The sequence below is a fragment of the Mesocricetus auratus genome, unplaced genomic scaffold, assembly GCF_017639785.1.
Source record: "Mesocricetus auratus isolate SY011 unplaced genomic scaffold, BCM_Maur_2.0 Super-Scaffold_100172, whole genome shotgun sequence".
Lineage (NCBI taxonomy): Eukaryota > Metazoa > Chordata > Mammalia > Rodentia > Cricetidae > Mesocricetus > Mesocricetus auratus.
The window spans coordinates 226,632-242,585 of record NW_024429253.1 but is presented as its reverse complement, the minus strand read 5'-3'; the positions used below and the strand labels follow the sequence as shown (position 1 = coordinate 242,585).

At 50.7% G+C, this 15,954-nt stretch overlaps 1 protein-coding gene across 9 annotated transcripts in view; it reads right to left on the bottom strand.

Moving 5' to 3' along the window:
- Prrc2b (proline rich coiled-coil 2B) overlaps positions 1–13,388 on the bottom strand; it is a 79,657-nt gene extending 66,269 nt beyond the window's left edge. For all 9 annotated transcript variants that reach the window (XM_040736903.1, XM_040736909.1, XM_040736904.1 and 6 more), the window contains exon 1: positions 13,289–13,388. The gene's annotated coding sequence lies outside the window, so the exon portion shown is untranslated. The remainder of the gene's footprint in view (positions 1–13,288) is intronic.
- Between the last annotated feature and the right edge of the window lie 2,566 nt (positions 13,389–15,954).

Sequence of the window (15,954 nt, the reverse complement as noted above, 5' to 3'; positions counted from 1 at the left end):
AAAGTCCAGTTGCTCTCACCAGGAGGACAGTCTATCTCAAGGCACTCCTAAGCTCAACTGTGGCAAGAGCCTTTACCTGCTGCCCTGGATAACCATTTCTCAGGAGACTGGAGAATAGTATTGTGAGATGGACTCCAGCTGTAGGATAACTTAGTTACCTTTCTACATCTATAGAATAAAACTTGAAACCAGGACTGTGTGGCTGGGGTAGGTTGCTTACCTACCATGCAGGCTGCCAGGCCTAATCCAACTCTGAGAGGCAACAACAAAAAAATTTTTGTGGCTTTAAAAAAATTATTTTCAAACAACTAGGGTGGTGGCAGACAGTTTAACCCCAGTACTCAAGAAGTAGGCAGGAGGCTCTCTGTGAGTTCCTGGCCAGCATGGTTTACAGAGTGAGGTCCTGGCCAGCCACGGATACACACTGAGACCCTATCTCAAAAGACATAATTTTTATCATGCTTTATTTATTATTTTGTGTGTGTGTGTGTGTGTGTGTGTGTGTGTGAGAGAGAGAGAGAGAGAGAGAGAGAGAGAGAGAGAGAGAGAGAGAGAGAGAGAGAGAGAGAGAGAGAATGAGCTCTCACCACCCACCATAACTCACTCCTGACAGGATGCCTGGAGCAAGCACCTCCCCCTGGCTCCAGGACAGCACGAGAGTAATCAGCTGTCACACTTTACACATGTGGACCAGTACTTGTGCACCACCTGACATTTCCACAAACCACATTACTTTTTATTTTTATTGGTTTTTCAAGACAGGGTTTCTCTGTGTAGCCCTGGCCATCCTGGAACTGGCTGTGCAGACCAGGCTGGCCTTGAACTAACAACAAAAACAAAGATCCAGGTCCCTCTGCCTCCTGAGTGGTGGAATTAAAGCCATGTGCCACCACTGCCCGGCAACAAGCCACACTGTTGTTTGCGTTCGAAGATCTGAAGGGCAGGAAAGGATGGAGAGTGATGCTAAGGGCGCTGGGATGATGCAAAGCACAGTCGACACAGAACAAAGGAAACCCATTTTTCCTCCTGATCCTGCGCTGCAGGAAGAGGCAGAAGCTGGCAATGGTGTCTGCCATGAGAAGCCAGCTCCAAGGGGTCAGATGAAGAGGCACACACCTACCATCTCAGCACCCAGGAGGCAGTCCAAGACCTGTTTTGGGTTTGAATCCAGCCAGGGTTCCACAATGAGATTAAAAAAATAAAACATCCCTCAGGAGATCTCTCAACAGGCCACTCTGAACTCCGTCTAACATGAGTGAAGCCTCACATTCCAGGCTGCCTGAACACCTCTGACTGCACAGGGAAGCCCACAAAGAGCTGTGGCAGCATCCGTCCTCACAGCCCTTCCTCCTCTCCCTCAGAGCCACATCCCTCTCCAGAGGATTGTTTGCAAGGATTCTCCAAGGAACCAGTCCCCATGAGGTCTCCTTCCTTTCAAGGAAAATAAGGGTAAAATTCTGAAGGAGGGGAAAAAGGGAAAAAAGGCTGAGTTGGTCTAGTTGATCCCCAACAAAGGGTCCTACAAAGAACACAGTTTCTTCTCAATGCCTCAGAGAAAAGACAGTACAGTGATGGCCACTGGGCCCCGCATCAGACAAGACCAGGTCAGAAGGAACAAAGATAGAAAAAGAACTCAAAGAAGGGCCAGGCATTCCCCAAAGGAACTGATGGGTCCAGTGAACTATGATCCTGAGAATCCTGATCTACTTATCCCTATGAAATATCACAGCCAGGGCTGGAGAGACGGCTCAGCGGTTAAGAGCAGCTGCCGCTCTTGCAGAGGTCCCAGGTTTCAGCCCCAGCACTCGCAAAGCAGCACACAGCTTTCTGTTAACACCCGTCCCAGAACAATCCAATGTCCTCTTCTGGCCTCCTTGGGTACTGCATGCATGTGGTCCACAGACTTGAATGCAGGCAAGACAGTCATGAACACAAAACAAAAATAAGTAAATCCTTAAAAAGGAATATGCTGGGCCGTGGTGGCACACACCTTTAATCACAGCACTCGGGAGGCAGAAGCAGGTGGATCTCTGAGTTTGAGGCCAGCCTGGTCTACAGAGTGAGTTCCTGGACAGTCAGGGCTGTTACACAGAGAAACCCTGTCTCAAAAAATAAAGAAGAGAAAGGAGAGGAAGAGGAAGGGGAAGAGGAGGAGGAGGAGGAGGAGGAAGAAGAAGAACCACATCGTTCACCCACAGACCTTTATCCCACAAACAGAACATCTGCCTGAACCAATAAAATCTTATCCTAACCAGCCTACATCTTGGATGGAGACTCAGCCAACCTTGTCCCATTCCCCGGGCCTTAAATGTCAGCAACAAATGGAAAGCTCTGAGATCTCAGGAGCGCAGAACCCATCAGCTAATTAAGTCTATTCTTTGTTCCCAGTCAACCTCGCCAGCCCAGCACCATGATTCATCCAGGATGTGCAAAGCAGCCCAGTGCTTCTTCCCAAGGGAGCCACATCTGATAGGTCTTTTACACGCAGACAGGCAGGCAGGCAGGGGTCACAAGCGCAGTTCTTGTGGTGGCTACAGCAGCTATACTGGGGATTGTTCTCAGGACAGTAGTCCTCTGGATTGGAGGAGGACCAGCAGGGAGGAAGCAATGACTTTCATTTTCTACTTCCCATGTTATGCAAGTGTTAGATCTTTGTTATAATCCTGAATGTTCGCCGATGCCTTGTTTTGAGGGCCTCAGTGAAGCAAAAAACAAAAAAAATGCAGAACCCACACTATATACCACTACTGGTTCCCCGGGATCCCCACACTGTGACAGTATGTCAATCTGCACACCAGTGCGGTGTGACAGTTGGTGAAATGAGGCAGTTGCATCCTCATACAGCAGCTGAAGAAATGAGTCTCCCAGAACAATGAGGTCCTACTCCAAGTTGGGGAGAGAGCTAAGAAGAGAACTTCGTTTTCTGGAGACCAACTCAGCTAGCTGCAGAGCTTCCAAACAGCCAGACCGGAGCCCAGGGCCCTCACACCTGCCTTCACTCCCTCACCAAGAGAAAAGACTCTAGGAGGAAGAGCCCAGCCAGTGATCAAACAAACACCCTTACTGGGTGCAAAAAAAAAAAAGAGGCAGTGGAATTTTTGGAGATGTTAGTGGCAGAAAGAGCTCAGGGCACCTGCTTCCGAGGAAGGCCAGTGTTGGCTAAGGGGTCTGAGGCCCTGGAGGAAAAGGTGTGGCTGTTGGATCTGTGTCTACCGCACAGTTTAGCACAATTAGAAGCCTCAGCATCTAGCAAACAAAGGAGTCCCAAGTGTGCAGCCTGCCTACTCCCAAACCCCTGGGCCCTCCTTGAGTGCTGAGTTCAGGGCCATTAATAGCTCTCCTGTTTATTGAGCGCCTGCTCGCCTCGTGCCGGGTGCCTTATAAACACTTAAGTACATGACCTTCCAAATCCTCTCCTCCATTCTATGAAGGTGCTGCTACAGCACTCTACAAGCAAGCAGAGCAGAGCAAAAAGATTAAATGACGAGCCCCAGGTCACCAGCTGAAAGCAGCAGAACTTCTGGACTGGAAGGCAGTGGACCCCGAAGCAGATCTTGTACCCACTGCAGAGGGCATAGATGGGGTGGGTGCCACGCCTCTCTTCCAGTAAACGCCTAGATTTGAGTTCACAGAGACAGCATGCAGAGATGACAGTGCTGAAGTCTACACGTCTCCTCTGGGGCACACTTCAGCCCCGTCCGCCCCTTCCCAGCACTCCACCACCCCCAAGGCCTCATCAGATCTGCTTCTTCAATCACTGTTTTAGGTGTGGTAAAGCCACAGCCAAGCCAAGAGCATCCTTGGCTTCCCAAGGTGTTAAAGGCTAACCTAAGCAACACAAGACCTTGTCTCAAAAACCTAAGATAAAATACAGAGGCTCAGCAGGTTAAGGCCCTTGCTGCCAGAAAACTCCAGTTTAACCCCTGAACCTACATGGTAGGGGAGAACCAGCTCCCATAACTCCTCTAGCTTCCTTCCACACGTGCAGAGTGCACGCGCACACAGACAAATATATAATTAACTCTGGGTTTTCAAACAGGGTTCCTTTTCTCTGTGTAGCCTGGAACTCACTCAGTAGACCAGTCTGGCCTCAGACTCACAGAGATTTCTTTGCCTCTGCCTCCTGAGTCTTGGGATTTAAAGGCATGAACCACCACTGTCCAGCTAAATATGTAATAATTTTAATAATAAAGATATAAAGAGTTGGGAGAATCTGTGCAAGGCCATTACAGGCCCTAGCATCCAAACACATTCCACTGGAGACTGCACAACGCCAAGGGACCACAGAAAACTCCAAAGAGAGGCAGGCAGTCTGTGGACCGTGTGCACCAGGCTCCAGTAAGCAAGGCCAGAAGTTCGCATCAACACCAAGGATTGCCTTTTTAGCCCCCAGCCTCACTGCACCCTCCTCCCGGCTGCACACAGGTATCACCTGACAGATCAGAGCAGCTCCCTGTACGACAGACCCACACCCGCAAACCAATTCTGACCAACAGATCACAACCTCAACCTACTACCTTCCAAGAGGACTCCAAAGGCCTTGCAGTGGGAGCTCTCCCTCACACCTACCACATACCAACAGGCACAGCTGCACAAAGGGCAAAGGACTCTCAAGACGCTGCTCAAGGAGCAGTCTGCCAACACCCTCACGGGCTGTTTAATACACATCACGATTCTGAAGAGGAAGTTGTTCTCTGACCTCTGCATATGCACCACGGCACAGTCCCTCAAGTATGTATACACTTGCTCACAAGCATGCATGCATACACACACACAGAGAAACACACACACACAATTTCTGAAACGGGATCTCACTATTATCCACGGCTGACTGGAACCCACAGAGACAGAAATACACCTGCCTCTGCCTCCCCAGTGCCAGTGTTAAAGGTGTGCACAACCGCACTCAGCTATGTAACCTAGGTTAGCCTTGAGTGATGCGCTGGCTGGTTTTGTGTGTAAACTTGACACAAACTAGAGTCATCAGAGAGGAAGGAGCCTCAGCTGAGGAAATGCCTCCATGAGATCCAGCTGTAAGGCGGTTTCTCAATTGGTGAGGGGGGGCCCAGCCCATGGTGGTGAGCCCACCCCTGGGCTGCTGGTCCTGGGTTCTGACTTCCTTCAGTGGTGAACAGCAGTGCTGCAGTGTGAGCCAGTAAACCCTTTCCTCCCCACTTGCCTTTTGGTCATGGTGCTTCATCGCAGCAATAGGAAACCCGACTAAGACACAATGGCAATCCTCCTGCCTCTACTTCTCAAGTTTCGAGATTAGTGTGTGCTACCATCTTTTTTCATTGCACTTTCTATAATTTGTAAATAAAGCTGTATTTTTTAAACAACTTTTCCTTTTGCCTGCTGAGTGCCGGGATTAAAGAAAGGCATAAGCCACCTCACCCATCTCAATGTATGTATTAAGGTGTGGTGGCACAAGCCTTTAATCTCAGCACCAGGGTAAATGGACCCCTGTGAGCTAAAGGTAGCCTGGTCTATATAGTCAATCCCAGGCAAGCCAGTGAGACCTCTTGTTGAAAAATAAGTCTATAAATAATATATATGAGCCATAGAACTGAGCTATTTTTTGACGATTGAACTAATTTCATTTTGTTTTTTTATACATCTGTACATTTTTTTAAAACATAATAAGCACTGGGTGGTGGTGGCACATGCCTTTAAGCCCAGCACTGGAGGTAAAGGCAGATGGATCTCAGAGAGTTCGAGGCCAGCCTGGTCTACAAAGCAAGTTCCAGGATAGCCAGGGCTACACAGAGAAACCCTGTCTCAAAAAACCAAAAAAATAAAAAATAACCCAGTAAGCACTACTTGTGAATATTAAGAAGGGTCCCATGTGTTTCTATGACTAAGGAGAGGCCCCAGCACCGCGTTTGAGTGCATGCCCTCTCTAATGCCCCCAGATGATCCCACAGTTGGCCTTTGTTTCTCACAATCTTGGTTCCAGCCCCCAGGACCTCAGGTGTGCTCCTATGCTGAGCTGCGTCTCTGCACCCAGCCACACCCCCACCCACCCCTCTGCTTTCTAAAACTGTCTTTCCCCAAGCCCATCAATCCTACACTCACCAGTGCCCGAGTCTGGCAGGATAAACACAGTAAACTGTAAACAGTGCTTATTGCTGGGGGATTATGAGAAAACCCTTGCATTTCTCTCGGCACACTCACTTTTTCCAGTATTTAAACCAGTACTGTATATGTACACATACGTACTTTTGTAGTTAATTTACCAGGGAAACAAACACCAGAAAATGTCATATTGGTCTCAAAACAACCCCCTGCTCTCCCTGGCGACTTCTAAACACTGAGCTCATTCAGTCCCAGACAGGTCACCCAGGCAGGAGGGACCCAGTCCTCCCAAACAGGCCTGTATTTTCTGTCCTTGTGGGAACAGAGCTGTACTTTAGGCATCTATAAACACCACCTGCCCAAAAAGTTCTGGGGAACACAAAGAAACCTGGGCAAGGGCGCTGGCCATAGCCCCCTTCTTCCATCCCATCATCTGTACAAAGGCATGCCCCAAGGCATGCTGGGAGGTTGAGCATTTACAGAATGTCTATACTCCAAGGGCCCGAGTACCCTGGAAAACATGAGCTCTCTCCAGGGATCTGCAGTTTCTGATTTCAATGTAAAACCCATTCTTAACACCCCGGGCCTCATGGTACCGCTTTCAATTCTGCCACAAACTGCAGAAGAGAATCCCGACGTTCCCCGGGTGGGGTTGAACCTGACTCTGCTGGCCTCTCGAGACCCTCTTACCCGACTCTCTAGTTCACCTCGCTCACAGGTGGCCCTGAGAACACACTGACACAGGAAACAACTGCTCGCACTGGGGTGGGGGGGTGAGGCATTCCAGACTAAAAGCATGTGTGCTTACCAGTGTGCTTACCAGCAGTCTGGTACAGAAGAACACATGGGTGAAGAAAAGGCAGCGCACATGTACACAAGAAAGTGGCCGTGCACGTGCGGTGGAGGAGGCAGTCTGAGGATGACTGAAGACTTGGTGCCCTCCTAGCGTCACTGGGCTCTAACTCAGGTCAGCATCCGGCTTGCACTGTCAGGTAGCACATACTTTTACCTGCTGAGCCATCTGGCCATCCATGTTGTTTGTTTTCAGGACAGCGTTTGGCTCTGCAGATCAGGCTACACTGAAATTCTTGACCCTCCCGTCTCAGCCTCAGGAAGTTCTGAAACACTGCAATATGGAATGAGTCTTGGGAGCATGCTAAATAAGGCAGGCCAGGAATAAAATGATGAACTGTGGGTTATCCTGCTCATACAAGGTACTCAAAATGGCCAAAATCAGACACAGAGCAGGCTGGCAGCTGCTGACACTGGAGGAAGAGGGAGTATCTAATGCCTGGCCTGTCAGCTCAGGAGGATCCACCCGGAGATGCTGGGCAGTGAGTGTGTGCCCCTCCCTGTGACTAGACCTCATGCCACTGAACTGGACACTTACAGTGAATTTTTAGCACAATAAAAATTGCTTAGGGGCTGGAGAGATGGTTCTGTGTGTAAAGCACTTGCTGCACAAGCATGAAAACTAGAGTTCAAATACCTAACACCCCATGAAAGCCAGGTAAGCATGACGGCCACCTGCAGTGCCGTACACTCGGATATAGATCAGGGAAGCAGGCTGGCTGGTTAAACTAGCCAGATCAGTGAGTTTTGGGTTCAAGTGACCATGCCTCTGTACATACAGTAGAGCTACCTGGGAAGACACCAAACTCAATCTCAACCCTCCATAAGCATGCACACATTCTTGAATAGCATACACACTGTACAAACACACAAAGAAATAAATTACTTTTAAAACTTTTGTTTACAAATTGTAAAAAGTGTGATAAAGAAAAGCAGAAGCTGGGGCTGGAGAGATGGCTCAGAGGGTTAAGAGCACCGTTTGCTCTTCCAGGAGTCCTGAGTTCAATTCCCAGCAACCACATGGTAGCTCACAACCATCTGTAATGAGATCTGGTGCCCTCTTCTGGCCTGCAGGGATATATGCAGATAGAACACTGTATACATGATAAATAAATCTTAAAAAAATAAAAAAGAAAAGCAGAAGATGGTAGCACATACTGTAATCTTGGTACTTGGGAAATGGAAGCAGTTTTGCCTATTCAAGGCCCACCTGGGTTACAGAACCAAGCATGGTGGCCCACACCCTTCACCACGGCACTCTCAGGAGACAGAAACATGTGAATCTCTGTGAGGTTTGGAGTTTTTGTTGTTGTTTTGTTTTTTGGATCCAAGACAGGGCTCCTCTGTGAAACCTTGGCTGTGCTGGAACTCACTTTGTAGACCAGGATGGGAATAAAGGCATGTTCCACCATGCTGGGCTTGGATCTCTGTGAGTTTGGAGCCAGCCTGGCCTACAAAATGTATTCCAGGCCTCATCAGAGTGCTTCAAAGAGAAACTAAAAGAGAAACCACTACCCATCCATCCCACCCCCTGGGGTGGTAGCTCATACCTTTAATCTGAACATACCCCCCCAAAAGAAAATAATGAGAGGCTTCCCACAAAACCTCTCTTCGGAGGGCCTTCCTGCCATACCTACAGAACAATTCGGGTTTGAGACAGCCTTGTCTACACTTGATCCAGCTGTGATGACAACCTTGAACCAGGGACTGGAGGGACAGGGAAGCATTAAGATCAGTTATTTTCTTCCAAAGGATTGAGTTTGGCTCCTAGTACCCACATCAGGCCGCAAACAATCACCTGTAATTTCAGGTCCAGGGCATCCATCATTCTTTTCTGAACTCTTCAAGCACTACAGTCCCATGCACATATACCCACATAGATAAACACAATTAAAAATAATCAACACAAATCTTAAAAAAATCAAAAGACTGTGATCCGGAGAGAGCCACCCAGAACCTGGTGGTTCAAGATAGAAGAGTCAGGTTGGATATACTGAAAACTCCCGAAGAAACCGGGATGGGCCTCATACCCTTCGACCTCAGAAATCCCACTAGGGAGCTAACCAGAGATAAGAACAAGGCAGGAATGTCTTGTTTGCTGGGAGGGAGGGTGAGTAACAACAACCAAATTGCCTAACAAACTGTCAGATTTAATAAATCACTGCAGATGCATGAAATACAACCTTCACTGGAAGAACCACGCTGTCAACCGTGCAGCGTGGAAAGATGCCAACACATCCATCTTCCTTCTGTCTAGTCTAGGGGGTGAGAGTAGGTGGTCTCTATTTGTATTTTCTTATTAATCCTTTTCAGGATTCCCTAATTTGTTTTCTTCAGGGATTTCACTTTAATCATAGGGGCTTGGAAACATTATTTTAAAGGGCCTTACACACTGGCAGGGAAATAAGTGACCACGGAGTATCTGGTCCATGACTGGAAAATTGAAAATGAATCAACTCAGCTTCTCCCAGCGAAGCCAGTGGTCTGGGAAGGAGGGATAAAGGACCTCAGTTGGCTTCGGAGAGGCACAGAAGCAAACATTTCAGACAATAGCCACTCACGTGGACTTTTACCCTGCACAGCCAGCCTCCTCCTGCAGGAAAAGCATCCTACAGCACTGCTGAGGTTTGGGAAATCACAGGATTAAAAAAAAAAAAAAAAAAAAAAAGAACAAAGCCCAAGCAAGGCTCCTGACTCAAGTCACCAAGGCAAACACCCTCCTGGCACACAGATCTCCCACGTGTCTGCTGGTGTAAACAGCAGCATCACCTGTGGTGATGCCCAGGTCTGCCAGCTCCCAGGAGACGAGGCCAAAGCGCCCCTGTGGATCCTAAAGGCTCATTGTAAACAATGTCCCTGCCCCAGAAAGCTAACCACCTCAGCTTCCAGCACCACGGGCCCCTGTGTGACCCCATCCAAATGCTCTCCAGTCTATGCAAACCTAAATAATAGTAACACTAACACACACTGAGGGCCAAGATATGGCTGGGTAGTAAGGGTGACTGACACCAACCCCAACAACCAGAGTTTGAGCCCAAGGACCCACATGATTGAAAGAGAGAACCGACTCCCACAGGCTGTCCCAGGACCACTACAGGAGAAGAAAGTCAGGGATTAAAAGGGACACGAAAAGAGAGACATATAATAAATATAATCAACTATGACTAAAAAACAAAAACAAAAGGCCTTTAGACTCACTAAGCCCTGGCTTTGCACACAATATTCATTACAAAACCAAAAATAACAAGCCCACAGTACAAAACCCAACAGATGTCTGCTGGCCATCTTCTTTCTTTTTTTTAGGAGAAAAATGTTTTAAGATCTGCTGTGGGCCAGCCTGGTTGACAAGAACTAGTTCCAGGACAGCCTCCAAAGCCACAGAGAAACCCTGTCTCCAAAAACCAAAAAAAAAAAAAAAAACATCTGCTATGGACAGGCCCTATTAATACCTGCTGGCCTGTAACACAACTGAACGGTTGACGGCAGAGAAGCCTCCTCATGGAATTTAGAAATACATGCGAAGGTCTTCCCAGGCTATTTGGTTTGAAATAGAAACACCGAAACAATCTTAAATGGTAGAACAATGGGAGATGTAACCAACCCTCAGCCATTAGCAACTGGAGTTGGTACTTTGTGTAAGCAAAGGGGGTTTTAAAAAAAGCTTGATTTAATCCCAGCACTCCGGAGGCAGAGGCAGACGGATCTCTGTGAGTTCGAGGCCAGCCTGGTCTACAAAGTGAGTTCCAGGACAGCCTCCAAAGCCACAGAGAAACTCTGTCTCGAAAAACAAAAAAACAAAAAAAAGCTTGAAAGTGCAATAATCTTCCAGAGAAAAAATGCTGTGTGTGTGTGTGTGTGTGTGTGTGTGTGTGTGTGTGTGTGTGTGTGTGTGTGTGTGTGTGTGTGTGTTTTAAACTTGATGGAGGGAGGTTAAGAGGCCCAGCAAAAAAAATCCCTCAGCAAAGCCCAAGCTTCAGGAGCCAGTTCTGACCAGCCATTCCAGAAACTCCACTCTCCCAGGCTTTTGCCTCTAAGTGCCCTGGGATTTCCCCTCACCCATTCCAGGTCAGTGGAGGGTGAAGAAGCCTTAGGGCAGGCCCCACCAGGGTGCCACACAGGCAGCACAATGCTAGAGCTCCCCAGGAATTAAAATCTTGGGGGCAGGCACCGTAGACTTCCGTCTTCCCCAACCTACCAGCCACCAGCAAGCTAGGACCAGACCAGTGAGGGAGGCCAGACAACCAAACGGCAGAGGAATAAAGGGTGTGGAAGGGGCATGGAAGTCCCTTAAAACTCAGCAAGATGATGAAGCCAAACATCGTAAGACAACCCCCCTACTCCCTCCCGGATGCAAGTCACTGTTTATCCAAGTGGGGACCAACAAGTTACTCAGGGTTAGTCCAAGAGGCAAGCTAGGCCTCAGTCATCACTCAGAGTAAGACCAATATTGGTCGTGGCCACCCAGCCCCACCCCCCCCCCCTGCTTTATTATCCTTGGCCCTTCCGTGATCTCCCATCCACCTCAGAAACCTGGCTGAGCTCCGTGCCTCTTCTAAACTAGGCCCCTGATTTTGGGCACGATGGTAACAAAGACAATATCAAAACATTTGCTGGTCACAGCATTTGGGGCGGGGCCGGGGTCACAATTCTATTAAGCCACAACAGGAAGAAGAAAGTCAGAGATTAAAAGGGACCAGCAAAACCAAGGAACATACAAGTCTACCACCTCCCCACGAATGGAAACGTTCTGCTGTTGAATCTTACCTGAGGTTCCCACGAGATACACGAGCAGTCCTAATTATTCCCATTTTATAGACGGCTAAGAGACTTGGGTAAAGTTAACTCAAGAGTAACAGGGCTCCAAAGGCACACTTGCCTGAACAAGCTGAAGGCTCCCAAGCAATTACTTGCCCATCCCCAAGGAGGGCAGTTACCTTCCGAAGACTACTCTCGTAGTACAGGTCCACCCCGCTGAAACCCAGCTACCCACTAGAAAGCCCCCTGCACTAGAGAGCCAGTATGTTCCAGAGGACTGACTACACATGCCTTCCCACGCTCCTTCCCCAGAGGCCCACACTGACCAAGTACCGACAATGTGGGAATTTTGCTGGGTTTTCACGGTGGAGCCCAGGCTGGCCTGGGACTCCCAGCAGTCCTACATCACCCAGTGTTTTGAACCCCAGCTCCAATGTCGCCGCTTCAAGTCAGCACCTGTGGCTTGCCCCAGCATGGATGACACCACAAGTGGCAAACCTCGTATCCTAGGTTGACAACGCTGAGTAGCCATGGGGCACCGACTGCATGCCAAGTCATGCCTCCCTGCCGATGAACGCTGAGTCCCCTCAGTTTGGAGGCGGTGGCAGTAGGTGTCCCACTCCACAGCCTGCACCCCGCAGGTCCCAGCTTGCACCACGACGGTGCAGACATTACGATACAATACAAGCCCCTGCAGTTGTACTGCCAAGAAAAGACGCCAAGGCTTCAAATGGACGCACTGAACGCCCAAAGGAGATGTATTAGGCAGACAACACACCGAGAATACACGCTAACCTTCTCAGGAAAGAAAACTGTGGATGAAATTTAACTACACTGCAAAAGACGGGCTTCTATAAACGTTTCTCTCAGGCAGCCATTTAGCAAATGACACACTCCGGAGAGCATCGGCGCCCCCCCTTCTCCCACTTCCTTCAAGCTCACCATTGCCGGGGGTGGGGTGGGGGGGCAACGACACCTATTCTTGCCCTACAGTGGGCTTCGTCTCCCCACGATATTTACAAAGAAGAAAGAGTCCACTTTGTGCAGGTAGATCCTCTCCAGAGAGGCCCACGACCTCAACAGGACTGCATTTCTCTCTTAAAAGGTAGGCGAAGGAAAAAAAAGACAAAAACCCATCAATCCGGCAGGCCCCGAGCAGCGACATCCTGTTTATTATTACACATCTTTAGCAGCGGCTTCGGGTGCCGTGAAAACACCACCCCGCTTCCCGCAGCCGAACCCACCCGAGCCGGGGCGGCGCTCGGTCTGCGGTTCCGGGCGGCCTCGGGGTCCCGCGTCCCCCGCCCCGGCCTACGAGGCCGCTGTCCCCAGGCGCTGGAGAGCCTTCCGGCTCGATCCCGACGGCGATCCGATCCCGGCCCCGCCCGGCCCGCCGGCCTCCCGCCCTGGCCGCCGAGACACAACAATGGCGAGCTGGAGAGCGCCGACCAGGCCGCCCAGGCCGCAGCCCCGCGCCCGCCGCAGAGCACGGCAGTGGAGACAAAGCGCAGCCCCAGCCCCGGCCCCGGCCCCCGCCCCCGCCCCGGCCCCGGCCCCCGCCCCCGCCCCGGCCCCGGCCCCGGCCCCGGCCCCGGCCCCGGCCCACCTGGTCTGCGTCCGCGAGCGACGGGCCCGGGCGATGGCGGTCGGGCGGCGGCCGGGCGCGGGGGGCGGCGGATGGCGGCGGATTGCGCGGCGGCGGCGGCGGCGGCGGCGCGGGGCTCGGCGCTCTGCGCTCCTGCCTCCTCCTCCCGCTCCTCGGCGCTCGCTGGAGCCTCGGCGCTGTGGCTCGCCGCCGCCTCCCGCCCGCGCTCGGCTCCCCGCCCCCCGCCGCCGCCGCCCCCGCCTCCACGCCGCCCCCGCCCGCCCGCCCGCTCGCCCGCCGCCCGCACGGTGGCCCGCGCAGCGCCCCCCTGCTGCGCCGCCCCTGTCCCGGGAGGGAGGGTGGGTGCGGGGAGCAGGCTGGGCCGCGCGGTGCAGAGAGCGGCTGCTGCGGAAGAGAGGACCTCAATGGAGAGGAAGCTCGGCTGGAGAGGGACCTTGATGGAGAAGGGGCTTAGGTGGAGAAGGTGCCTAAGTGAGAGAGACCTTGGAGGAGAGCGGGCCGAGGTGGAGAAGAGGCCTAGCTGAAGGATCTTGAGGGAAAGGGACCTAGGTGGAGAGACACCTTAATGGAGAAGGGACCTAGGTGGAAAGGGCTGCAGTGAAGAGGATGGCTCAAATGGAGGACAAGTGGAGAAGGAACTGGATGGAGACGGGGTCCCAGCAGAGAGGGATCTTCATGGAGAGGGGATCCTGCTGGAGAGAAACCTCAATGGAGAGTGGGTTTGGGGAGATACCACCCCCAAGGTGGAGAGGACCTCGATGGAGTGGGGAAGGGGCTCCTGAGAGAGAGGACTGGGGACAAACTGGGAGGAGACCCCAGGGAGAGCTCTGGGGTGAGCATGGGAGGGGGGTGGGGAGGGCACAGCGCTCTAGAAGGCCGGGGACGCAGACCTGAGGCCTGGAAGGCAAGCAGGAGGGAGGGCTCGGAAAAGGGATCCGGCCGGGGTCCTGCACCCCAGGGCGACAGAACCGCCTGCGGCCCGACAGCCTTAGGTGTCTGACGGATCCACGGGGAAGGCAGAAGTAGCGCATTGTCGATCCCACCCCATAACACACACAGTATAGACAATTCGCCCTTTTGTTTAAGATGCCGTAAACCACCCCTCTTGGGTGTTACCGAGCATTTGTGTGAATGCAAAACAAAAGGTCCGCGAGAGAGGAGGGAGAGAATGGCTCCCCTAGTGGTTATTAGTGTGGTGCGAGGTGGGAGATGCCCTGGCAATTAAAAATAAAATCCAGACACAAAAACAATAATGAAAAAGAATACTTGGGGGTATAGCTCAGTTGTAGAATTCTTGGTTATTATGCAGGAGGCCCTGGATTTGGTTACTAAAAAAAAAAAAGAAAAGAAAAGAAAAAAAGGTAGGACCACAGACAGCATCTTGGCATTTTTCTGAACAGGCTAAATCCCACTCTGCTACCATGCCCTATGTTAGTGGACCGGGTTTGCTAACTCCAGAGCACTTATTATTGCTCCGATTAACAGATAAGAAAAAAGAGAGACCAAGAGGGTACACAGCTCCCCCAAGGCTGCTCAACTGGGCCCCAGAAAGATTAGCCCATTTCAGTGGAACTTGGAGTGCCAGGCCCAGTGCCTGGGGAGTGAGATTCTGGGGGAGTTTTACAGCCTTTCTCATGCCTTCCCGGTTTTACTGCTTTGTGTCATGACCACTTTTATGTTATCTCCTCCTTAAAATAAACATGTCTGTAATCCCAGCTCCGGAGAAGCTGAAACAGGGGGACTTCTGTCCACTTGAGCCCAGACTAGGTTCCATGGTGAGCCTCAGGACAGCTCAGGCTACGTAGCCAGACACTGTTTCAAAAAGAAGTAAGCGGTGCTGGGTGCGGTGCTGCAGACATGTGTGGGATGCCAGCACTGAGGAGAGGGGACCAATGGGAGCGGACGTTCAGAGCCATCCTACGGTGAGATGGGAGACAGAGACAGAAACTTAGGGAACAGAAACCTGGGATACACAACAGAGCACAGCAAGGTACCAGGCAAGGACACACACCTAACGTTACTCCTACCCTTCGACTTGGACACGTGTACCGCTCACATGCATTCACAGAGAAACACTTGGACACACACACACTGGCCACTCGTGGTCACTGAGCACTTGATAGGTGGCCAGGATGGTGATTTTTCAATTTTTTCACTTTTGGTTATTTGAGACAGGGTCTCTCTATAGAGCCCTGACTGTCCTAACATTTTTCTGTGTAGACCAGGCTGGCTGGCTTTGAACTCATAGAGAATGGCCTGCTTCTTTCTTCCCAGTGCCGGAGAATGGTATTTTTTATTTAGTGTGTTAAATAAGATACACAGTTGTTCCACAGTGGGGTAGTAATGGTTCTAGGACTCCCTGAGAACACCAAAATCCAAAGACACTTCAGTCTCCTATATAAGATGTCAAGATATTTACCTATGACTTACACATATACCCCTGTATCCTTTCATTATTTTCAGATCACTCTTTTTTTTTTTTTTTTTTTTTTTTTTTTGGTTTTTCGAGACAGGGTTTCTCTGTATTGTTTTGGAGGCTGTCCTGGAACTCGCTCTGTAGACCTTTAATCCCAGCACTCGGGAGGCACAGGCAGGCCAATATTTGTGAGTTTGAGGCCAGCCTGGTCTACAGAGTGAGTTCCAGGCCAGCCTCCAAAACAATTCAG